Below are 26557 nucleotides of genomic sequence, written 5' to 3'. Positions count from 1 at the left end.
GAATAACAGTAATAGCCGAGTCTCAGTTAAAACTGCAATGCTCTAGCCAATGAAGTTGCTATAGCCAACCCCTGCCATGATCAGAGCTTATATCCCTATATTACTCCATCCATACATTTTCTTCTACAGATAACGGGGAATATGAAAAGCATTTTTGCTTCACCCATATAGCAAAAAAAAACTATATTATCAAAATCTACGTAGTAATCTTCCTGTTTGTATGCTATTGTGTATGCTGTTATACAAAAATGATGAACATTACTCCTATTTGCAAAACGTGTGTTTTGTAGAGGGAATCATTCTTTGTTTTTAAATGATTCTGCACTCTTGTTGCGGGGAGAAGAGGGATTTTTAACTCTCAACCATCTAACAGAATGTTATAAATCTTCCAAACATCCTCTTTCTCACAAAGGTGTGTTTTTTTAAAAAATAAATAAATAAAATGAATGGCGAAAGCCTGTAAGTGAATACGGAAATTTTTGACTGCATGAATTCATTTTTGCTTTTATAGTCGGAATAATTATAGAGAATATTATCTAAGTATGATTCTTTGAAATCTTAAGATCATCATGAAATTCCTAATATACACTGCCATCGTGGGGTATGACGTACAGGATATGACGATAGTACTAGATGAAAAGTTAGATAATTACCAACTTTCTGTCAATCATTTTCCTCCAAATTAATCTGTTACATGTCAAGACTCCAGTATTATCAGATAAATCTTAAATAAACCAGAACCTAGATTCTTTTAGCACTCAGTAATTTTTAGAATTATTTTAATTATATTTCTAGAATTTTCACATGTGCTGAGGTACGGAGTTTGTAATCTGAATAATTCAAAATTTTTCGAAGTGTCATTTCTTTGCAATACCATGTGGTTCTAGATGAATTCTTTCTACTTTCACAAAATGTCGGGATTTTCTGCAATAGTATTTATTTAAAAGCATGACAATATTAGTCATCAAGTTAATATGAGTTCGTCTTCATTGAACTTATTTTAAATTTGCTGCCAAGGTGAAAACAGCTAAGTTGTAGTAGTCACTGATATTACTAACAGAGCACAGTATCCCTGTCTCTGTTTCTCTCTCTAGGTGTCATTATGAAATTCGCTTATAGGCATCTTATAGCTCATCGAGTTTTCAACACTTGAGCAATGTTTAATTTTTTTTAAATGGAAAATTTGTTTCAGCCTTTCTGAACTTCTGTTATTAATTGTTCACATAAATGACGCAAAACAAATGATACCCGTGTATACTCCACCAGTTTGGTGCCACAGTGTTCTAGCAAACCGAAATCAAGTCCTTATAAGGACTGGCTTAAAGGGGCGAAGCAAGAATGCTTTTCATCTTCCCCGTTATCTGTAGAGGACAGTGTAGGGATAAGGTGTTATTGAGCAATTAAAGCTCTGATCATGGCAGGAGGGTAACAGCAATAGCTGAGCCTCAGTTAGAACTTCATTGGCTACAGAATTGCCATCCATTACCCTCCAAGGATATTTTGGATTGAATGAATCAATCACCGCATCTCACGGTCGATTGATTCCATTATTCAGCCCCAGACCGAAATCAACTCCCATAAACTATACTCTCGTATATTTTACATACGATTTTATTCAAGGTGTGAAATATTATTGCAATTTATTCTATTCTTTAATTATTACATACATTTAATTTTAATTTTTTTTATTTAGTAATTAAAGTATCAGTTTAATTTTTACTTTTTTTAGTTATGATTTTTAACAAGTATTAATTTTCCCACTGATTGATGGCTCCTCAGACATTCGACAATGGTTAGTGACCCTTAATTTAATCGAGAAGCCCTAACCTAAGACAATCTATTCTTTGTAAGGGTTAAGTATTGATAATCAAAATAGTTGAAGATCTAGTACTCATGTTTTATTTACAATCTGGTGATGCCTCGCATTATGTAATACTGGAACGAGAGGGGTTAACTCATGACTTACCATCAAAACAGTATCTACTAAGCTTCACAATCATGTAGCAAAATTATTCGAGAGAAATCCTTATTAAAAATTGACATGACTTTCTACTATTTGTATACAAGAACTAATGAGGACAACAAGCACGATCAGTTTTATACTGAACTTTTTTGTCCCGATTTAAATTTTTTTTTGATATTCTAATATGCAAATGAACACTCGTAACACTTTTGCTGGCTGTTGAGAAATTAAAAAAAATTAATGCCCTTTGACATGCTGGAAATAAATCGGTTATGTTAACAAAATATCTGTTTATATCCAGTTCTTTATTAACATCTTTATTTCTTTCTGTTTTTATGCGTTTCACAAAATGCGTAATTACTTTTTGTATTGGGTTGTTCATCCAAAGTGACGCGTGTTATTTTTTCCGCTCTGGCTGGATGAATTTGTCTATTTGTATGGCATCTATTTAGTTGCCGATGATGATGATAAGCAATGAAAGCAATAAATCTGCTTTGAAATTGAAGAATGCTTAGTATTTAGAATCTTTGGTTGTCTACTCAAAAACGACTGACATGCATGCATATTCCACATCTGAATCCAATTTCCAATTCCAATGGCTCGGTTCTTTATAATCCTGTAAGCAAATACTATTGGAACTAGAAGCTAAAGGAAGATGTAAAGATTCTCTTTTATTATAAGGAGTATCTACTCGCTTCAGAACTGTGCAGAACTTCAGAGCAGTCTACGCTTGATTTAGAGAAAACTGACCAAATGTATTTGGTGTGTGTGTGTGTGTTTACAAAATACAGATTAACTCATCATGGAACCAACCTATTCTAAAGACACAAGTTTCATGCACTTGATGCACGTCTTTTCTTCTAACATCAATTATCAATATATCGTAATTCCGTCTGGGTAATTTTATTTCATTTATTTTTCTTGTAGTCTGCTAATTTCATTATGAAATGCATCAAAAGTTAATTAATGTTCTTGATATTTATGTGCTCTGTTATTAATGCATCAATATTATTAACGCATCAAAATTTAATTAATGCTTTAATATTTATGTGCTCTGCTATTAAGGTTACTGCTGTTTCACAACAAAATTGGGGGAAGTTGTTCTTGAGGAAGTGCTTCGATTACACACAAAACTAGTCTCACAGAAACAGAGTAAATAGTTAAAAGAAAACAAAAGACAGTCGTGGTTTTCAAAACCAGTTATGCTAGTATACGTTTCGTTAAGTTAATCTAAAGACGTAGGTTAGAATTCCTCAGAAATTATTATTCGTTGTCTCTTATAGTCCTGTTTGATTAGTGTGCATATATTTAACGATTTTCTGACTAGAAAGTTTACTCAGAAGTTTAAGAACCCTACTTCCTCTGCATTCCTCTGCATGCAAACCAATGACGTGATAGTACATTACCATTTAAAGGAACACCAGGCTATTAACGACCCATTTTAGACAAGAAAAACGTGAAAAGAAATCCTTGTTATCCATCTAAAGGATTTCAAAACCATCCATGCCACTGTGGGATTTGATCCGACATCTTATTGTTTGGAGACCTGGTACGCTATTCAGCGTATCGTCTACTGAGATAGGATTTCTAATTTTATGATTAGATCGATATCAGCAGTGGATATTTAACTGCATTAGGACACAGTAATGCTGTTAAGGTATACTTAGAAGTACAAGAGAAAACGAATTAACATTTATTACATTGAAGTTAAACTTTTAAAACCTTTTTGCAATTTGTCACAAAAGTATTATAAAAATAGCAGTAGTCTCGATTAATTTCTCCCTAGCAATTCTGTTAGTTCCTGGACCGATTGTCCTTTTTAACGTTTTTTTTTTCATCAAAAGCACTAGAACGCGTTTCTTTTATTTTCTTTCCTTAATCCTACCATTTGATGCAGTACACTAAACCTATTAGTCGCTATCAAATGAAGTGTTTACATTGTTCTGCTTTCTGTGATATAATCAAAGTAATTGAAATTCATTGAAAGTTACGTTTGCACAAAGAACTCTAGACGAACAACAGAATTTATTTCGCATTCCGAGTGTTCCCACGACCGTACAACAGCCCAAGAGAATACCCGTTTAATTAATACAGGTATGCAGAGCTTTGATAAGCAACAGAATATCTGAAAGCAGTTTAGAATTCTGTCCCAAGCAGAGATAAATCTAAAGCTTGAGTTTACTGAAGGTTAGCACTTCATTTTTAGTCTTGGTCTATAATTTGCACAGAGCTGGAAATTAATTACACCTTTTCGTTGGTAGTGATAACAAGAGCACTTTGTCTCAAAGGCCGCAGTAGTTATCGTAAACAAGGCGTTCTTTTTCTAAGAATAAATGAAAAATAATGAAGACCACCTCATAACCAGATCTTCGTAATCTAGTTTGATTTCCCAAGATGCAACGATTTTTAAAGAATATTATTGACCTTCTCATAGGATGTTACTTAGATACTCTGCATTTCTACTTAGGCCCATGTCAACACTTGAATTAATGGAGAAGATTAATTAGGATGTTATCTGTGCACTACTGAGATGATGTTGATTATACACCATTTACTGAGTAAGAGTTAAGAAGTGGACTCAGGAAATACGAAAGAGGGCAAAATTTGTCTGATTTTTATTCATGATTTAGTCAAACGCAAACCAATTAAGATATGAAAATGTTGATAACAACTTAATTACCCTTAAACAGTTAACGAAATATTATAATTAAATCAAAAATTAAAAAACAATCCATATACATAAAATAAAACGAATAAACAACTTTCAGGATGGTCACTGTAGCTTACACAATACACAATGTATGTTTCATGTTAAACTCCTCCACATTATCATTCACTACACCCTCTGACAATAAGATCGACTTATTTGCTAAGAAAAAAAATCGTATCTTTGCTCCCATATGTTTAATTCACTTTCAGAAAGGACCTGTGGTTATTTCCTTCCCTAGCGTGTACCAAAAGGTATCCATTGCATTTGTCTTATAAATTCCTTTCATTTAAATTCATGTATATTATTAACTTATCATATCCTTCCATTTCCATCTGTTTAAGGAACTTAGCAACTAATCTCTTAATATATTCTCATAGCTAAGGTTCCGGAACCCTGACGGATATTCACCTCTGAATCTACTTTCCAATCTTTCAATAATTTTCAATGGTATTCGCTCATGAATCGACTTTGAAATCTTTTTTTTATCAACATTCCTTAAGCCGTCGACTGAATCTGCTGAGAGTAACACACACACACACACACACACACACACACACACACACACACACACACACATATATATATATATATATATATATATGCCTATTTTCGGATCATACACCTTCTGCCCAAAAAGAAACAGAACGTTTCGAAAATAGAAGAAACTTGTGGTGTATCTATTCTTGTCGAAAGCGGCAACCTTCATTAGTGTTGTGACTACTGTTTATGACATTTGTTTCATTAAAAGCCGAGTTATAGTGCCAAGAGTGACAGTGTGTTTTGACGCTCGTTCACAATGAATATAGTCGGTTGTCACGATATTCATGCCGTACGCGACGAATTCTCGCTATCAATCGCTTCAAAACCCCTAGATAAAACTCATCACTGACCGTTTGGCCAGGCGGAACGAATTCCTTGTGGATAATGCACTTGGAATCGTAGAAACAAATCAGTATTGTCTTTATTTTTGACTTCTCCAAGCGATTTGTTTCGGATGCCCCTCTTCTGGTGGTCCCCACTCAGCACTCTGGCGTGTTGTTTCGGGATCACACTCAAAACACCACGTTTCATCACCAGTAACGATCGGTTTTAATGAGGTCCTTGCAGTGTTCAATTCGATAGATTTTTTGGTCATCGGTCAACTTGTGGGAACAAATCGCGAATTCAGTTTACGAAGGCCCAAACTCTCGGTCAAAATGTTGTGCACAGTTGATTTTTGGACTCCCCAATTCATCTTCAATCAATCTCATGGACGATTTCGGGTTTTCGTTGATGAAATCACGCACGTTTTGGATGTTAACTTCGCTGAGTCCAGTTTTTGGACGGCCCGGCTTTTTGTCGTCCTCAAGCGTCTCACGACCACTTTGAAATCGCTTAAACCACTCGTAAACTTGAGCATGTGATTATCGTATGCTTTTTTAAGCATTTGATGCGTTTTTTCGGTAAACCTTTTACTAAGTTTAACACAAAACTCAATCGCAGCTCTCTGTTTGAAACTCATTTATCGATCGTTCGTCAAACACACTGTTTTGACGAACACCCTTGGCAATATAACTCGGCTTCTAATGAAACAAATGTCATAAACAGTTGACACAATACTAATGAAGGTTGCCGCTTTCGACAACAATGAGATGCAACAGGTGACGCCGATATTGTCTTCTATTTCCGAAAAGTTCGGTTTCTTATTGGACAGATGGTGTATAACGGCATAAGGATATTCTTTGTCATAATTTGCTAGTGTTTGTTAGTTTGATATTTTCAACAATTACCTGTGTCAACTTCACTATCTTTGCTATGTGTCATCCATTCGATCGCCTAACCAGTATCATCACTCTGAAACTTCTTACTGCTTCAACCTTTTGCAGTGTATGCATACCAGTATGATACAATACGTATTATGTGTATCATACTATGTAGTGCGTCCGTGGCACAGTTGCGAAAAGCATGACGTCTTTTTCCTTTGCCTGTAATGACCGAGATTCGAATCTCATTTAGAACGCAAGGAATTCATTTGCTTGTGATCAGCTCTCATCACAATGGTGATGACAAAGGTTTTCCTTCCACTAAACGAAAACAGGATCACTGTCCCCAAACCGGTAAAATTAACATGCATAATGTACTAGTCTCAGAGCGTTAGTCACTTTGGCTGTAATTTTAACTAACCTAACTATTCTTGGACCTAACCAGAGATCTAAACCAAGATATTCATACTGACTTCCAGATAAATTCCTTTCGTCATCAATCTAGCATCTACAATGCTATCATTCCCAAAACACAGACTGATCCTTAATAAGAAATCTCAATTTTGGCCTATAAAAGTACTACTGCCCACCCGTCTTCTTTCCACTACTTCACAACCTTTTCTTGTTAGAACACTTTTCAACCGAGCAATCAAATCAGAGTCACATCTACCTCCGTAGATTACTTTCTTGGTGACACCTGGCTCAATTCCCTTCCTTATTGACATCATGTTTACTCATTATAACGAACTTCACATTTTCCCTTTTTATACACACTTGCATCTCTAAAGACTATTGTCTTTAGAGATAATAGCAGAATTTTTGTTTGCTGCAGGCGGCATTCATATTCTAATATCTTCTTTCATGCCACACTTGACACTGCCTTGACAATATACTCAATCATGCAACGACTAACCACCTCCTCCAGAGTAGCTTCTCCTTATTTTTCTTCTTAACCAGTTCTAACCTAATTCCATTACTCATTCCTAATTTCTAATTTCATTATATACATTATTAATATCATTAATCCATTCTATTTCCTAATGTAATTACATCCATTCTATTTATCATTCTAACTGTCATAATGCAGTGTCTGACATCGCGGCCTTCAGGTAATGTTTTACTACTTCCAAGTACTATTAATCTTCTTGGAAACCAGGTCCTCATGTCCGCGAATGTTCCCAAGCAGCCTGTTTTATTCTTTCAAATAATCTATGTCTCCGTTTTCTCCTTTCATGAATGAAACAGGAGTGTGCCTAACCATCTCACGTGTTGGATTCATGATTATTCTCATCAACCCGATGGAGAGGGGGGGGGGGAGTATCCACTCTCATATTTTGTGAAGTTGTCACTAAAATTGGACAACCTGAATACATTCATATTCCTCTGTTTTCCATCAAAATTCTCATAATTATCAACCATCTCTTCTTCTTTGCTAATTTTTGATTGCAACAGTTCATTGGCATCTTTTCAGCTATACGAAGAGTTTAGCAATCATATCAGATAATCTGTCAATTTCACATGCATTTGATTTAGATCTATTTCATAATCCTGAACTTCGAACTAAGAATATGATCTATTTTTCTACTTCTGAACTATGACGTCTGAAACATACCACATACATAATTTACTTTCTGAGAAAATTGTATTCTGTAATTACAATAATCCACGACTTTTGTATTATTTATACAAAATATCATTTGCTTCGCTGCATATCCGCAACTTCTGTTTTCCTGTTTCTGCCCATCGGTCTCTTATTTTTCAACAAGTGTTTTAAATGTCAAAAGCCAAACATTCTTTATTTGAACAAATCAAAAACTTATATTCATTTTGCCAAAGAACGCTTGTGAGATGTGCTTTGGCACAAAATTCTCAGCATATCTGATCATACAATAGACAACTAGAAACTAGAGAAATAACCTTTGTAGAATTCACAAGAGTCCAGTTACGTAGTAAGAAAGGATAAACCTCAGAAGGTATATCCTTTCTTATAGGATATTGTTGAAAAAGTAGAAAAAGCAGATGAGACGTGCAATGAAGGCTAGTGAAAATAAAACGTAAAAGCAGCACGTTTCGCCATCAAAATTCTCCATAAAATTCCAGCAATAATGAACTTGAAAAATCATTAACTTAAGGCACATATCTCCTTTGGCATGCGCATCTGTATGATCCAGTGATTATTGGCATAACAACTGTGTGCTCCTGAAATGAGCGCCAATGACTTCTTACCTGTTTATTTAAAATTAAAAACACCTCTCTGGAGAAGGTGTTTGAGTCCAAACTGGACATCTTGTACTAAGACATCGGCCTCCTGGATATTTAGAAACACATGCCTTCAGATATCCGTTTATATCTATCTGGGAAAAGTTATCCAGATACCCTGTGCTTATATTAGATAAATCTAAACTCAACATACATTAAAACAATAACAACAATAATGATGATGATAAATCATATAAATATAAATTAAAACAATAAAACAACATATAGCAATATAACCATATAAATATAAGCTAAACATGCATTAAAACAATAAATAACCTTTGTTGCCAATACTCTGACCTATACTCCAAAATAAAACGTACACCATATGCATTTTATTCCCTGCTCTCTTTCAGTACTTCATCATTCACATTTGGAAAAGAAAATAACTTGTCAGAGCCAAACTCGGCCATTCTATAACTACGAATTCGTATTACTTGTATTAATTTATATTGAGGAAATAATATGGATATTGCTATTTTAATTGATAAACGTATTTCGCAGTGATAAATGGTTTAAAACGGGAATGGATATTCTAGGTACCGCCCATTGTTTACTATTGTATCCACGAAAAACAAGAAATGCGTCTAAATATATGCCTTTTCCTATCTGTCGTAAATATAGATTGAGTATATTTCTGGGAGAGGAATGTAAAGTGAGATATTTCCTCGAAAACGCACACATATTTAACTGTTCGCTGGGGATATATTACCAAGATGGGATACTGTGGTAGGCAGGTGTCGCTAAGTGTAGTGTAACAACGGTTTCGGCTAGTGCACATTGGAGATCCTCCTGCAGCTCATTTGTCTTGAACTAGGTAGTAATAAATCTTACTTGTAGTTTCGCCGCTTTGACATGGGAAACCCTTAACTGCTTTCGTATTTTAATGTTCGAAAAGAAAACCCCCCACACGAGAGACAACAAGAAGTAAATAGCCATCTTGAAATAGAAGGATTCTTTCTTCCTCCCCCCTTTTGTATTTTGAAAAATGACTTCAAAAATGAACACTCCCAAAGTTGCTGATCATTAAATAGCACAGAAGTTACGATTGTAGTCTATTTACAGACATTAGTCCACCATATGGATGTTTACAGAATCACTGGTATGTTAATATCCAAATAGGAATGAAACTTGAGGAGAAATTAGCATAAATAATCCCTGTTCGTCCCGGAAACTTAATAACACTCCAAGAAATATAATAAAAAAGGGTAATCATCTATCCATTTCATTGATTTGTTTTTATAAGCACGTTTCAGAAATATTCGAATACGAATAAAAATTCATACGAATGATTTAGATACATATTTTTTAGATATCTTAGGCATCTTTTTGTTTTATAGTAGTGGTACTCTACTACTCGCAATTTTCATGTGATGGAAGCTCCTAGATCGTTCGACAGCTGTGCATAAATATCGTTATCACAAAGAATTCCATAACATTTCTACACTCCTGCGCACTATTATATTATAGTTCGGTTGTGTGTGTTAAGGTTTGAGTTTATGGATTTGTGGGTCACAAGTCATCGTAAAATCCCTGCTGTTGTCACCTCACCTCCTGTGTACGAAGTAACTTGGCCTTCTGTCATGTTCGATTCTGAACCATTTGAGATAATTTCTGATACATTTTTGAACACTTTATAAAAATATTTAAAAAATTGTGTTCTTCATTTGCTTTTGAAAAAATCCAAGGAAGTTTTAAAGGATTCTAAAATAAAAAAGCAAAATATATATTAAAAATAAATAAGATATCCAAAATTTTTCTAAAATAAAATTGTTAATTAGAATACAGCATAAAACTTTTAATATATTTTAATTTAAAAATTAATTATCTACAATGACAGGAGATTAGGAGGGGAGAGACGAAGAGAAAAAAGTCTTTTTTAGAACTTCCATGGTAACAAATGGCAATGCTGTAGCCAATGAAGTTTTAACAGAGGCTCAGCTATTGCCATGACTAGAGTTTTTTAGCTCAATAACACCCCATCCACAGAGATTATCTTCATTCAGATGACGGGATAAAGAGTCAAGGACTCAGTCCATCGCCCAGTTCTTTTAAGAACTTTAAGAAGGAAGGAATCTTTATAAGAATAATAAGGAAGGAATCGGCTAGGTGGTTGGTTGGAATAAGATCGAACGTGAAATGCGGTGATTAATACCCTTGGAGGGTAATGGATTGCAATGCTGTAGCCAATGAAGTTCTAATTGAGGCTCGGTTATTGCTGTACTCTCCCGCCATGATCATAGCTTAATAACATTCTATCATTACATTGTCCTCTACAGATAACGGGGAATATGAAAAGCATTTTTTCTTCGCCCATCTAGATTATATAACAATAATTTATATTTTTTTTTTACAAACTCCGTGGGGTGGCAGGGATAAGAATAACCCCACTGTAGCCCATGCATGTCGTACGAGACGACTAAAATGGGTACCCAGGGAGGGTAAGGGATGGCAGTGCTGCAGCCAATGAAGTTTTAATTAAGGCTCGACTATTGCTTTTACCCTCCTGCCATGATCAGAGCTTATAGCACTAGATTACCCATCCATACATTTTCTTCTACAGATAACGGGGAATATGAAAAGCATTCTTGCTTGGCCCATTTAGCTCAAAAAAAAAAATAATAATAAAAATCATGAAATTCATAACAATGATATTTTATCTTTAGTGTTTCTTTTCATGATAATTTATATATTTTTATCTTAAATACTACAAATAGCTACAATAATATAATATAATGTAATGTAGTCGTTTTTTGTATAATGGGAAGTTGATAATTTGCAACACTAATAATGTCCTCAAGAATTACTGCAACTTGTATTTTCACATGTTATGCTAAAGTTCGTGTGTTCAATGTATTTTGAAAACGATATTATTCAATGCAGACTAGTGTTAGTTAAATTCACAAGAGTATACACTAGCTGAATTAAAGACTCCTATTAGTTAGAAAAAGATAAAAAATATGAACAAGAAATAAACATTCACAGAGAAAGAAAAAAAAAGAAGGCTTAAGTACAACATTCTCTGTTGCATTTTTTTTTCCTTTTTCTTCTTCCGCAAAGGAAGTATGGCCCTGGCAAGGGATTAATTATTCCTTAAGAACCATCCATAAAACAACTGGTTATCGATTTCCACCGCAGCCACAGATGTTCAGTGATTAACAGCTTCATAATGAGAAGGAATATCAAGAACAACTATCTGGAAGCTGACAAAAATACTTCATTGCATTTGTCTGGTATTAACGTAAGGAAACGACAAGAAGATAATGGAGTCATCCAAGTAAAACTGTTTGGGGTTGTTTGAATTTAAGGAAATACAAACTGCGTTATTCTTTCTGTATGAATTGCTTAGTTTACGAACTAGAAGTAAATTTTCTTCGATTTGTAAACACCAGATTTTAAAATTCTTATATATCAATTTTTAGCAGTATTCCGTGTTTATTTAACTCATTTCATTTCTCAAACTGCCCACTAGTCGTCAAAATAGCACGCCACTTCACCACACCATCTTAAATCTAGCCCCTAATTGATACCCTAAAGAGTATTATTAATCTGAAGTGACAACCTGCTCTGACAACAAACTTTCATTACACCGCTTGATTATCGATCATGTTTAAGTAGCAAAATCTCAGGAGAAATTTATAAATTTCCTTATACGCTAGAGGCAAATAAGCTTTCGTTAAGAGATGTCAACTCGTCCGTTACGGTTTAGAAAGAACTAAAAAATAGAATATATTTCGTTTTACGAATCAGTTGATGTCAAAAGCACCATTTAAATGGAAGTCACTAGGAAAAAATTTCCGTTTTGAGAGCATTAAAATCAAAACTTATTGATTCAGGCTCAGACTTTGTTTGCTTACACTTGGATAAAGGATTAAACTAAATTTATTATAGAAATTAAATGATTTTTTAAAGAAATGCACTGCCATCTACCGGCAAAGTTATGAACGCAATGAAAAACAACTGTGAGCTCAAATTTAATTTAAATTATATCTATATTTAAATAATTTTATTTCAACTGTTAATGCAGTACTAAACGGATTGATAGAAAAATCTCCGTTCGACCACAAGAACATATAACAGTCTTTATTCGGATGACTTAGAGTGATAAATACGAATGCCATTTCCACAATCACCCATAAAATCAGTGTTTAAAATTAGGGACCCTAACAAATGAGGCAGCGAAATGTGTCGTTCGCATGTGTATAGATATACAATCGCTGAAGATATACAAATCGCCAATAAATTGCGCTATTTTATTTAAAAAATGAACTACTATTGTAACTGAAAAGCAACGGTAGAAATTTAAAACTATCTAAGCTCATGTTAATATCTAAAAATATTAAAATTTATACAATCTTTTGTAACGTAATATTTAATTCTAATATTAATAATTACTATTTGAAAATTTTAAGAAATTTAGGCATTTCCTTAAACTATATCGATATACCTTTTTATTTTTAATATGATAAAGAATGTTCCGATGGATAAGTTTCATTGTTATTGGTATGCTGTAGCTAATGAAGTTCTAACTGAGGCTCGGCTATTGCTGTTACCCTCCTGCCATGATCAAAGTTTTAATAGCTCAGTAACACCTTATCCCTACACTGTCCTCTACAGATAACGGGGAAGATGAAAAGCATTCTTGCTTCGCCCCTTTAAGCCAGTCCTTATAAGGATATAAGGATTGTTATTGGTATAAATTGTCTGTTTTATAATATTTCAAAGGCATCCCAAAATTCTTAAAAGAGAACGTATTTCCAAGTTTTGAATTCAGTACAGTACAATTTCAGAAAAACTGCTTTTAATTTCAGAACTGCAGTTTTCTTTTCTGACATTGTATACCGTACTTTAAAATCAAATGGATAAAAATTGTTTTATTCATTTGAATCAATGAAACATCAGACAGTCTAAGGACTTCGTTTAAATCCAATTATATATGAAAATATCTTCACTCATTTGAATTAATGATCACGCAACCTACCATTCATCTAAACACATTCCTATTTCTGTCTTATGTATTCTCGTTTGTGGTGTGGTTTCGATGACTTCAAACACCTTATTCATACCTCAGTCCTACTAACGGATGTGCTCATGTTAATAACAGTAATTAATCGATAGTTTCAAATGAAATGCCACTGCCAACTGCTGAGTATAATTAATAATGCGATGAACGTCCTACGCTGAACTAAGTCAGCTGCCGCGGATGTCCGTCTTGTGACTTTCCACACCAAGACGTCTGCTATTCACAAGCGAATCTAAATTCGCTCTAGACTAAGGGACAGTATCTATTCGTAAATTACCCTGAAGGCCTCTCTTCTCGCAATGATATGTGTGGGATTACTGTAATTCACTTTTCTGTGTTAATTTGTAGCTACTATTAGCACGCTAGCCTGCAAAATGTTGTTATTTCTACAAAGTGATCAGTATCAGTAAATTATCGTTCCTTTGGGTCTATGGATAGACTCTTAAACATTGCTTAAAATAGCAAAGAGAAAATCAAGATTAGTATATTTGTGTAAGTGTTCGTTGCAATGAAATGTATGAAGCGTTGCATTTGTCGGGTCGCTATGGCTACAAATGACTCAAGTGGAGAAATTCCTCTATGGTATCGCTCTTTAATTAAGAAAGAGGCTCAAGTTTCTCCAACTGCTCATTTAAATAGTAAATGAAATACATACTACTGAATTTCGTTTCGCAATGCAAAGATTGCTGTTTCGGTAATCATCTCTCGCCTTCTTCAGGTGTAATAATTCCCACGATAAATATCAGAGTTTGGTAAAGAGAATTATAAATCCACCTGCTATCGTAACTGGCTTACAAGCGCGCCATCTAGCAGTGGAATCGATTTTAAATGTTTATTTCCAGTGTCGTTTTCATTTTTAGCTATTTTCGTCTGCTGTCATTTCGCCATCGTTTGTAATGCGTTTCATGCCAAATTCAGTTATAAATGCATATTTATGCATTGGGAAATGTCACCTAAACGCTCCTATAAAGAAAATAATTTAATAAAAAAAAACATGCAATTTGTGTTCAACATCAAGAGTGCAAACGACTATTGGAAAATTACTGAATGCGCTTACCCTATCAACCCGATGTGTATAATTAATCATTACATAAAATTTGAATGCTTGCTAGAGCGTAGAAAATATTTTTCTATAGTTACACGTTTTTGAATAAAATGCTACTGATTTATTCAGGCGCACTCATTGTTGTCATTTTCATTGTTATATGACATCTATTATCATAATTCATTTTTCAAATGTTCGTGTTTTCACGTGGTGATGCGTTTTAAGTAAATTCTATGCAGATAACATCGTTCCTATTGAAAATGCATTAGGAATAGCACAACAAGCGCCAAAAGATTACTTTCTTTCATTGGAGTCGTGATGAAATTTGCATGAAGGCAAATCTAATTTAAAGCACAAAATAACGCAAGTTCTTCTTAATGTATTTACCTTGCACTTATTATATTTCGGACAGTACTTTAGTCACCATATTTATCTAATGCAGTTAATAAAAGTGCTTTCTTGAGAAGAAACTGCGAAATATTTCGAATTACTCACAGTGTCCATATAAAAAGCAGAGGAATACCGTTATATCTGTCACATTTACTATTTTAGTTGCCTTATAAAGTAGCTTAAAATGCATGCCAACAAAAAAAAATGGATGGTATCAAGTAATACAACTCAGTGACTAAGTTCATACTCAAGTTTCGAATTACCATAAAAGCTGAAGTATAACAAAGGAAAAAAAATCGAGGGATTCCTAAGCAAATAAATTATTAAATATTTCTTATCGTAACGCATCTTTCAATGGGTAATTTAGCCAATGAAATGGTTAAGTGAACATTAGTTTTATTTATTACTATTGGTTACTCTTTTTCGATTTTTGTAAGTCTTCCTGTAATAAGGACGTAAACGTAAGACGCGGAAGATAAAACTACAGCCTCCAACGCCATCGGTTGATCAAGCAACGAAATTCTGCATATCCTGACGACTATAAAAATATAAATAAGTAATAAATAAATATTTTTATATTATATAAAATTCCAGTTATAAAGCAACAAGATAACTTTATGCATTGTATTTATGTAATTCGAGGGTGTAGCACTGATATGCTTCCCAAGGATGAATGGTAGATAATAGACCAAACTTGATAGAGTAATAGAGCAGAAGACTTTGAGATCAGTAAGCGAATAGTAATATATTATATGGTTAATGGCATATACATTTAAGTGTTAATATTTTAAAAATAAGAGACGTACAACCGAAAGAACTTACAAAAATAATACGGTAATGCCAGCAAAAATATTTCGATGCCAGTTCACAAAACATTTGTAGGCTTAACAGCAATATAAAAGATGTGCACCACACTTTACAGGCATCTAGATGAGACGTGTTATCGAAAAGGGAACCCGCTGATGATCACAACTATCACCTACCTCAACTGCTCAAAACAACACTTTAGGGTCTTTCGTCAAAAGGGCTGCAGGTATGCATTTATGAGGTCTGACAACCAATCTCACAGCACGCCAAACCTGGAATGTTTTCAGTTTGATATATGCTTTAGCTAAAAATTTCCCTGCTGCACTTTGTTGCATAATGTCTTTATCGCTCCTAAATTCTGACAACTGTTCATCTGTTTGATTTCCATACTCTACAACTGGATTTCTGCATAGCCTAAATACCCCACAGTGAGGTCATCTTCCTTTTCTTCGTCTAAGTCCAAGTTAAGCTTGTAGGAATCCAGAGGTATTTGCTGTTAGCAATGACCTAATACAAATAGTCGGTTTACCCACCAGAATACCAAATTCTCAGCATCTGGCTAACAGCTTTGGCATTTAATTAACCAAGTCTTCCAAATATATTACTAACTCATCAGTTTTCCTCTTGGTAACTGCGATCATAACTTCGCCCAAGTGTCTTTTAACATGGAATATTCTTCACTTAATCACGCTCAGTCTCGATTCAATTGGCATTAACTGAGTGTCAAATGCATGACCTCCATGACTTCTGCTCTTTCTTTCTTTCTCTCTCCATGGTATGGTTACTGTTATCGTTCTTCTGTTCCAAATACCTACACCAATCGATTAACAGAAATAATTATAACTGGAACGAACGCCTTCTTCCTCAGTTCTATTACAAATTATTTACCATTCTGTAAACAATGGTTCTCCAATGAATCAACACAGTCCAAGGAAAAACAAAGATTAAGTGACTCCAGAACAAAACTTCAATTTTATACAGTATTTGTAAGATATAGTTTTCTATCACTTTGTTTTCATAATTTCATGATTTCTCATAATTTTTTCCTCAAAAAAGTAATTGAAATTAAATTAAAAATTTGATTAGATTAAAACAATTTTAAATTTATAAAAAAAAAAATTTAAATCAGAAGATTGTAAGTAAACATAATATACCAAATCTTATACCGAAAATGAATTTATTAAGCTGTAAAAATGAAAGTTATGTTAAGCATCAAAGTGATGGAAGATCTGTGAACAATAGCTTTCAATAGCTAACGCGATAACGTGGCCCATCCAACAAACTGACTAATAGTTTTGGATAATTATAATATTAATGATTATCGAAACTATAACACCTCCTTAGCTATTTGTAACCGTATTTTATATAATGTGCTTCTATAATCAGGTATTTTATAATAATGGATTCTTATAGTTATGAACAAAGAATCGTCCAATTAAAAATGATTGTATTTTTTTTAATTTTATCAAAGATTCTAAATGCGAAATATTAACAACGATTCGATTGAAAAAAAATCTATATTCATACCCAAGGAAGAACGAATTGACAATAAAATATTATCAATAAATATGGCTTATTTTGCCTGCTTTAGTACCCTTGTATTAAATCATTGGCTTTCTTTACTCCAGTTAAAATAATCATTGATGATATGTATTTTAAAACATAAATTGAAAGAGAAAATGATATAAGAAGAATAATTTTTGACATTCCTTTATAGAATCCTCAATTTAATTTTTGATACAACGGCATCAGAAATATAATTGATAAAAAAAGTAAATAACTGAATTTTAAACTATTAAAAGTGAATTATGAGTAATGAACTATGAAGCCATTCAGGACTATCGGTTGGATAAAATACATTAAAACTTTTTTTCCTCATAAGGGGAAAAATAGAGATGAAAATATATATGGAAATTAAAAACATGCAAGCTAAAAACAGAAGACTACATACTGTGGTTTCATAATAGCCTCTTATGAAAAATAAATAAAAATAAATATATAAAATAAATAAATAAAAATAAATAAATAAATAAATAAATAAAAATAAAAAATGGAGTTATGGGTTATGAGCAGTTTCGACATAAGAGTCGTTTTCAGAGCTTAAGGGCAAATGGACTTCATGTCATGTCGGCATTCACGTTTGCATCAGATTTCTTGTGTTGTTTTCTATTGGTGGGAGTCTTGGCCTAGTTTATTTTTTGTGGAACTTCCAACTTTTTGAAAGTCCTAAATGGTTTTCATAGTTCATTACTCACAGTTCATTTTTAATGGTTTAAGGTTCACTTATTGTTTTTTACTAATTGTATTTCTGATGCCGTTTCATCAAAAAGTTAAACTTGAGGATTCTATAAAGGAATGTCAAAATTATTCTTCTTATATCATTTATTCTTTCAATTTATGTGTTAAAATACATATAATCAATGTCTTAATCTAACTGGAGTAAAAAAGCGAATAAGTTGCAGTTTCGAATTATTTTACACTTTTAACACGAAAATGCTGTGAATCGGAGCACGTCGTGTGTATTTAAGCAATTTTCGTTAGTTACTCTATTGTTTCACGTAGCTCTTGAAACAGAACACAGCAATATATAGTTTACGTGAATTTAACGTTGTAACGCCCATTAATATCGGTGGATGGATTGATACAAATTTAAAGGAGTAACGTGAAAAAACATTCCAGGAAAATAATATTTAAATAAAATATTATGTTGAAATAGCCTACCAGGAACAGCATTATATTTCAGAAAATCTTAAATTGCATATGTTCATTGGTCCTGATTATACATTCTAGACATATCTCTATCAGATTTAGATAATATAAGTCAGGAATTGTGGCGAATTCTTTCTTTAACTATTTTGAGATAATTAGTATTATCTCAAAATAGTGCTAAGCGAATATGCAAAACAGATCGTCTCTGCATGGCTTTAATTGCTGTTTCAAAATAGATTAAAGATGGAACTGAGATGGAAATTTTTTCTGACAATATTGTATCTTAGGTAGGCCGTCTTTAGCGGATTTTATCAATGCACATAAAGGCGAATTGTCTAGAACAAGGACACTCAGCTATTTCGACAAGTGAAACAGATGATAAACTTTCTTTGTTCTTATCGCGAAATATTAATTACAAGTAGTGGTTGATTTGTATTATTTGTTCTAATAGTATTGCTGAACTAAGTTAACTGGGATATTATGAAACTGGCTCATTATTCTTTTAAATTTGCATTGAAAAAAAAATCCAGAAAGGATTTTTTTTATAACTGTGTCGTTATAAAACGTTCGTTAGTAATTTGTGTCGTTAGTAATTATAACTGTGTCGATATTAGTTCATTTTGATTCATTTCTCACAATATTTCATACACTAATACTATTTAGGATTACGAATACCAGATCGAAGTAGTCTCTGCCGTATTCTAGACAATTATAAGTCTCTGATTCATCGCTAGTATACAGCTACCAATTATAATGAACGATAGACACAGGATGTATATAGATTTCCCAAATCACTAAAGACTAAAAGAGGTCAGTCTACTCCCTTTGAAAGATGAAAAGGCCTTAAAAAAAACTTACAATTATTCCAATTCGAATTAAATTACAATTAAAATTACCTCTTCTGATAAGAGATTGTCAAAAATGAGTTCACGAGCTGTTTGGAATACCATTAGCTAGAATATGACAATATTTCCAGTAATTCACCTGCATTCAGAGATTCATTATTCCCACAATAACCTACACTATTCCTGTGGGATCCATTGGTTTTCTGTTTTGCGATAACAGTCTCCATGCAGTGGTAGGAGATTGTCGGTCTAGTGAGAAGTAGACATGAAATTTCCTATTAAGGTGTGTCCTTCTGATGGTGCTGTTCCCAGAAAGTGTCTTTCTCTGTACGGGTTTCGTTAAATACAATAACTGGGGGGGGGTATTCAATTTCAGGACAGGATAACTTTCAATTCCCGCTGCGATTTGATTCTTATTATTATGAACAGTAATTTAGAAAGCTTTCAGTCTTGCCAGAATTCCCTAATTGTGGTTGTCAACACTTCACTGTTGTCTGAAGAATAACAGACTCGTAGAAATAAATCTTGCTAGAATATCCAGTTCTGCTACTCATTTTGCTTTGAATTGTCTGGTTATGCGTTGGTACTCTTTCATCGATTCTTATCATATTGTGAGAACATATACAAAAGAGATGGTAGAAGAAATTTTCTAGCTTTTTCTAAACTTGAATTTTCCCCAATATACTTTGGCGACTAAGAAGGAAGATGAATAGAGCAGACCGATACATAAAGAAAATATGAGAGAGAGAGAGAGAGAGAGAGAGAGAGAGAGAGAGAGAGACTGAAACCACACATCAAATACTTTTTCCTTGCTTTAAAATTTTCTTATCCAAATAATGCTCTTCCCGAATCAGCGCCTCTTACATCATAAGCCACCCACTAACTCGACTGAATACCACACACCGACTCTGTTTACAGAAAACTTTAATATCCGCAAATTTACTTTGCTGTTTCTGAACGAACAAGTCGTATAAAAGTAGCGAAAGAAAACTCCAATCATTGACTGAGATATCGTGTTTGATATATCTCCCTCTCTCAGCTCTCTTTTCACTGAACATTCTACTTTAGCATGGTTTTCAATACGTCACTTCCCACAGCTTTTTAGAACTTTAGCACATGGCATGCATCAGGTGAGACCGGATACCATCTTTTAACACGCATGGCAGTTTTTTCAAAAGGTATTTGTTAGCCAGAAAATTTGAACAGTCCAAACTTCTCATATACGTATACACTGCCGAGAGTGTTGAAGTCTAAAGTTTTCTCTTACGAAAAAAGTTATTCAGAGAGTTCTGAATATTTCTTTTAAATGGTTTCTTTCTGTCATCAAAGTGGTTTCTTCTTTTGCATGCTTATTAATGGATTATCTACCTGTAAAGTAGTCATTTGAGTTTTTCAAACTTAAATGAATTAAATTGAAGATGAATATTACGAATTGCAATAGAAAATTTAGAAAGAGCTTGAATTATGTTACTTCTTGAATTATGAGCTTGAATTATCTTACTTCACACACACACACACGCGCGCGCACACACACACACACACACACACACACACACACACACACACACACACACACACACACACACACACACACACACACACACACACACACTGAATTAGAAATTTCGCAAATCCTTGTTTTTCGTATAGGCATGCGACTGCCAATCCCTATACTCTTCAGTTCCCTGCTCATAGTGCAGTGAGATATGGGTTAGGAACAACCTTCATTAAATGTTTCGGTCAATTGCTATACATAGGAAGTTTGGTTTGTCTCTACAAGCCTTCTCAAACGACGACGATCTCGCTCCTACAAACTATTTTAGGTGACCACAGTTATGCCTCTTAGACAAACAGTGTTGGTTATTTTCCCACTGATTAAACACCAAAGATATCTCACTCTCAGTTCTTCTGCTGCTTTCAAAATCGTGGCTCCAGCCAGAATGAGCACCCATAATAAGCCCTTTATCGGAATCCGAAAGTTCCTTTGTTTTTTTCCAAAGTAATCAACACTATTGACAACTACAGTCCAGAAGCATTATCAAACAGTTGTTTAGAACACGTGGTGACGCACGTGACCAAGTATTTTGCATAGGCTTGCGTAAGTGACGTGCATAAAGGTTTCTAATTCCGTTGCCGGTATATATATATATAATTATATGTAATTATATTCAGCGATGAGCTGACAAAATCAGAACTGGCTTTCTGTATAAACTTATGATTTAAGGGACGAGCTACAATTCGTGTTTCTAGTAGAATTTACTCAATTGATTTGATTCAATAGTAAACTTTTTCCGTTCTGCAGAAATGCGTGAATAATTTACTCCTTTAATTATGGCGTAATTTCAGTGGGAATAGCCAACTGTTTATCTTCAATTACCGACACGTACACCCATCTCATTGTAGAAACAGATCTTTATTTTCAGTGATTTTTATTGTAATTATTTTGTACACCATATGTTTCCCCACGTTTCATAGGATTAAGTGTCCGCTCGGTTAGCCTAGTGGCTTTGTGCTTCGCAAACCATATGCCTGGGGAAGGAGTGTCCTAGGTCCGATTCCCGTCGTCGAAGTGAGGAGCTGAAGGATCGTCCTCAGCCATAGCCAAGTTAGCCGGTCTTGGGCTTGGACAGCAGGGTTTTTCCCCCAGTTTATCTGTGGTTTTTCATCCCGCAAGCAGACAAACCGGCCCATTGAACACACACAGATCTACAGTCATAAATACTTAACCCCCCATGAGGGGGCTCAACTCGCCCCAATAGGGACGGGGGAGAAAAGGGAGGGAACTCCATACGAATAAATAAATAGGATTAAATTCATTGTATTACAATATACTTTATATAGAAATTTTTTAACAACCAATGAAAACCATCTGCGGTCATCACTGCTTGTATATGTTTTCAAGTATTATCTGCACACCTGTGGGTTTTGGAATATTAAGTATCAGGAATAAATTATGTACCACAACAAATATAAAGCCAAACCAAAGCAAGCACTCTAAATGATTGCTTTAAATTAGTCATTCAGCATCTAATACATTTGCAGGAAGTTACACCATTCAAAATTCGCTGTGGGTTTTTCATGAAAAATGGAGACATGGTGAAAAGAAACCCAAGAGGTACCAAGGCAATCACAAAAATCTGATGTAAATGAATAGGGTAGTAGAGAAATTTCTTGTGCTTTCCTGGCGTCCAGTATTAGTAGATTTATGAGAACTAAAGATTGGAGCAAAGTTTGGAAGTTTGAGAATTTTCATGAGGCCTCCCGGTGCATAAAGAGGCTGGTGCATCGTATTTTACCTGTGTGGTGTAGAGATCATCGTGACATGACAGTGGACTATTAGAAGAATATGGAAAGACAAATCAGAATGCGCACTCTGTCTACACAATTAGGGAATTTTACGTCTGTGGTTGCAAGGAGAACATCATTTACAGGAAATGATGTTCTGATTGTGGCCAGAGTTGGGGGTTTTTACGAAATATTTCTGTTCCCGTAACTGTTGCAACACAATGCATATACATCCATGGTGTGTGGGGGGTGGGGGGTGGGGGCGTCTTATTTGATACATTGACTGACGAAGGAAACCATATAAGTAGAACAGTATAATCATTTTGCTGTTCTACTAGTATAATAGGGAGCTGCTTATATTTCATAAATTATTAAGTATAATTTTTAATTTTTAGCGAGACATGATTATATTAGAAACTTTTTAAGAATGAAGCATATACAATTTCGAAAATCTTTCATCTGCACCCATATTCTTAATATTTCTTTTTATCAAATGTAACTGACAGTAATAGATAAGCTAGTGACTAGCCATCACCAAGATTTAAAGAAAAAAATCCTAATCAGGAGGTGGTGTTACCATTATAGAACGGTATTATAAAACACATTTTTCTAATGATTGGTTATTTTGTTACTTGTTATTAACAAAACGGTAATTAATCACCAATATGAACTGCGAGTTTTGAGCATCTGCTGACCACATTAGCCAGGCAATTAACGTCTACACTCTCCCATTAAACTATGGGTTCGAATCCCACCATAGATGTTGAATCTTAGCATAGATGTTTTGTGAATATCTTTAGTGGATTATGAATTTCTTAGTCCGGTGTGAGATCATCCCGATATCGAAGTCCTTAAAAGGTTTGTAAAAAAAAAAATTCATGTTTAGTTTCAAGAATAAGGTTTTGGGATTATAACTGTTAGCTCATCCACTGTTGTAATCTATTATAGGCTAACAGCCTTATTTAAAGCCTTATTAAAAAACCTGGATTTAGAAAAGGACGATCATGTATAGTCCCGGCCTTTTTGCATAAACTTAATAATAGAGAAAAGAAGAGAATACAATTTAGAAACACATATTGCACTTTGAAAAAGCGTTTGACAAAGTTCAAAGAAACACATTATTTAACATATTAAAAGAAAGACAAATACCAAATAACATCCTACAAGCTATCACAAGTATATATGAAAATAATCAAATACAAATAAGATTAAATCACGAGCTATCGCATACGAGAGAGATAAACCAAGGGGTCCTACAGGGATGTCCCCTGTCAGCAACTCTTTTTAATATCTACTTAAATGAAATAATAATAAAATGGAATAACAATTTCCATCAAGGAATTAAACTTTCTCCTACAGTAAACGTAAACACTCTCCTCTTTGCAGACGACCAAATAATAATTACAAATTCTGAAGATAACTTACAAAAAGATATTTTAGATATAAATAAGATAGCCAAAGATTATGGTATGATAATATCAACGGAAAAATCAAAAACTATGGCCTTTAAAGGACAAGATCCAGCAAGAACTAAGACATTAATAGATAACAAGATCTTAGAACAGGTGAATTCATTTAACTACCTAGGATGTATGATCACATATGAAAATGAAAAATATATAAAAGTAAAAATTGCAAAATATTTAAAAATAACAGGTGTAATTAACTCTATATTTAAACCAAACCTAGTTCAAAAACAAACCGGACTAAAAGACTTTTTGATTTATTGTCCGAAATCTGGACAATAAATCAAAAAGAAAAATAAAGATTAATAACAGCAGAAATGAAGTTTATGAAGAAAAACTGCAAAGTATACCCTATTTGTTCACGACAGAAACGAAGAAATTATGAAAGAATTAAACCAAGAACCAGTAATAGAAAAAAATTAAAAAATATAAACATAAATGGATGGAACACGTTGAAAGAATGAAAACAGAAAGATTACCAAAGCAAGCCTTAAAGTACAAGCCATTAGGAAAAAGAAAACCAGGACGTCCTCTTAAACGATTCAACGATGACTTCTAAGGCCGGAACAGGCCATGCTAATCCTAAATCCTTGATACGCATGATGATGATGGTTTAAAAAACCTGTTATTTCTACTCAAATAACAGTTTTCCGTTCTCGAAAAGTCTTTTTCTTCCTTCAAACAAACCATAGGGGATAGAGAGATGAAACAGTTTATTAAAATAATGATTTTCTCTCTATTGGCGCTAGCTACCTAAGCGATAACATTAAGACCAGCTGACTAACCGTGTATTGCGTTTGATGAAAAGCTATTCTAGTTAGAAAAATTCCTCCTTTCTTTCTCTGTTTATCTTCGATATCGGACAGGAATGTCATTTAAATTAATAATTTTTTTCCTTCTATAAATCCTCTGTAGTGTATCTATTCCCGATTGCACATTTGTGTTATGGAAAAATGCAAGGAGTTTTTCTTTTCTTTTTATTTTTACTTCATACCGAACAAAAAGAAAAAAAAACTCATTCACAACGATTCTCTTATTAATAGCATAAACACTCTTGATGGTAGTCGTGAGTATTTATTCAATGTGCCCATTCTGATTTCGCTCATGACTGAAATTTAATATGCTGTCAGTAATAGAAGGGATATCGCATTTACATTGCAAGGAGTTATGGGAAATTCACAAGCTATAAGTTGTTGTAAGAAACAGTCGCTCTCCACTTGCCAAACCTTAGCCTCGGGTAAAGTGAGATCTTCAAGAATAAACATCTGGAAGAACAAAATCGATGTTACCGCAAGAAAATTGAAACTCTTCTAGATTTCTCGGAAGATTTTAAAGATTTATTCATGAATTTGTTGTCTACAGAATCATTCGTTATTAAAAGATATTGAAACGAGTGGGAAAGTGGCAACGAAAACACACGACGTTACTAATGGAAAAAGGAAATTCTTCTAACTGAATTCTAGACGATTCTATAACGATTACAGAGAGAAAGAGAGAAAGAGAGAGAGAGAGAGAGAGAGAGAGAGAGAGAGAGAGAGAGAGAGAGAGAGAGAGCAAAGTCATGTCTCGAAGTAATAGTTATTATACAAATAGAATTAAATTTCTCCGTATGACATTTTCTTGTTTCCAATAAAGAACTGACATTTTTGACAGTAGAACTTTAGAGTTGCTATTCAGTAGCAGCGCTTTCATTCGCACGGATGTGTAATCTGAAGTCCGCGAGCAAGATGTATTCTGTATCCTGTTTTACAACTTTAATCCAGCCATCCAGTACACCGAGAAAAAAAGGTTTAAAATCATCTAATTATAAAACAGATGTGCATCAACGAATTTAAATATTAATTACACGCATGCACGCACGTATTCTGCACTCTGTTATCATCGTCATATATTTGTGAACAAACTTTTTATATTGCATGAAACTGAAAAGAATTTGGCATTTTTCTAGACATATACAATAACTTGTTTAATAAGCCATTCGTATTTCACCTTTCTGAGTATCTATTAATTGGTCTCATATAAAGTTTTATGCCTTTCGTTTTCCTGAAAAATCTGTCCTTTTCTTTCCTTTGTTATTATTCATTGTAAAAAGATTACAATGTTTGAATGAAAATAATTAATACAACCCAAAATGAAATTTGTTTAAATTTTCGCGGTGCAGCGATATTTAGAGAAGAAATGTTATTTTAAATACCTAAAAACCTAGAATAAGTAATTCATACATTATTTTCATTATGGCTATTCAGAAAAGTATCAAAAACATACAGTAATCGGGACATTTACCTCAAAACAACTGCGTATGCAAAGGGCCAA

The sequence above is a fragment of the Typopeltis vanoorti genome, chromosome 8, assembly GCF_054136105.1.
Source record: "Typopeltis vanoorti isolate ZY-2024b chromosome 8, IOZ_Tvanoo_1.0, whole genome shotgun sequence".
Taxonomy (NCBI): Eukaryota; Metazoa; Arthropoda; class Arachnida; order Uropygi; family Thelyphonidae; genus Typopeltis; species Typopeltis vanoorti.
Note: the sequence above shows the minus strand (reverse complement) of the source record.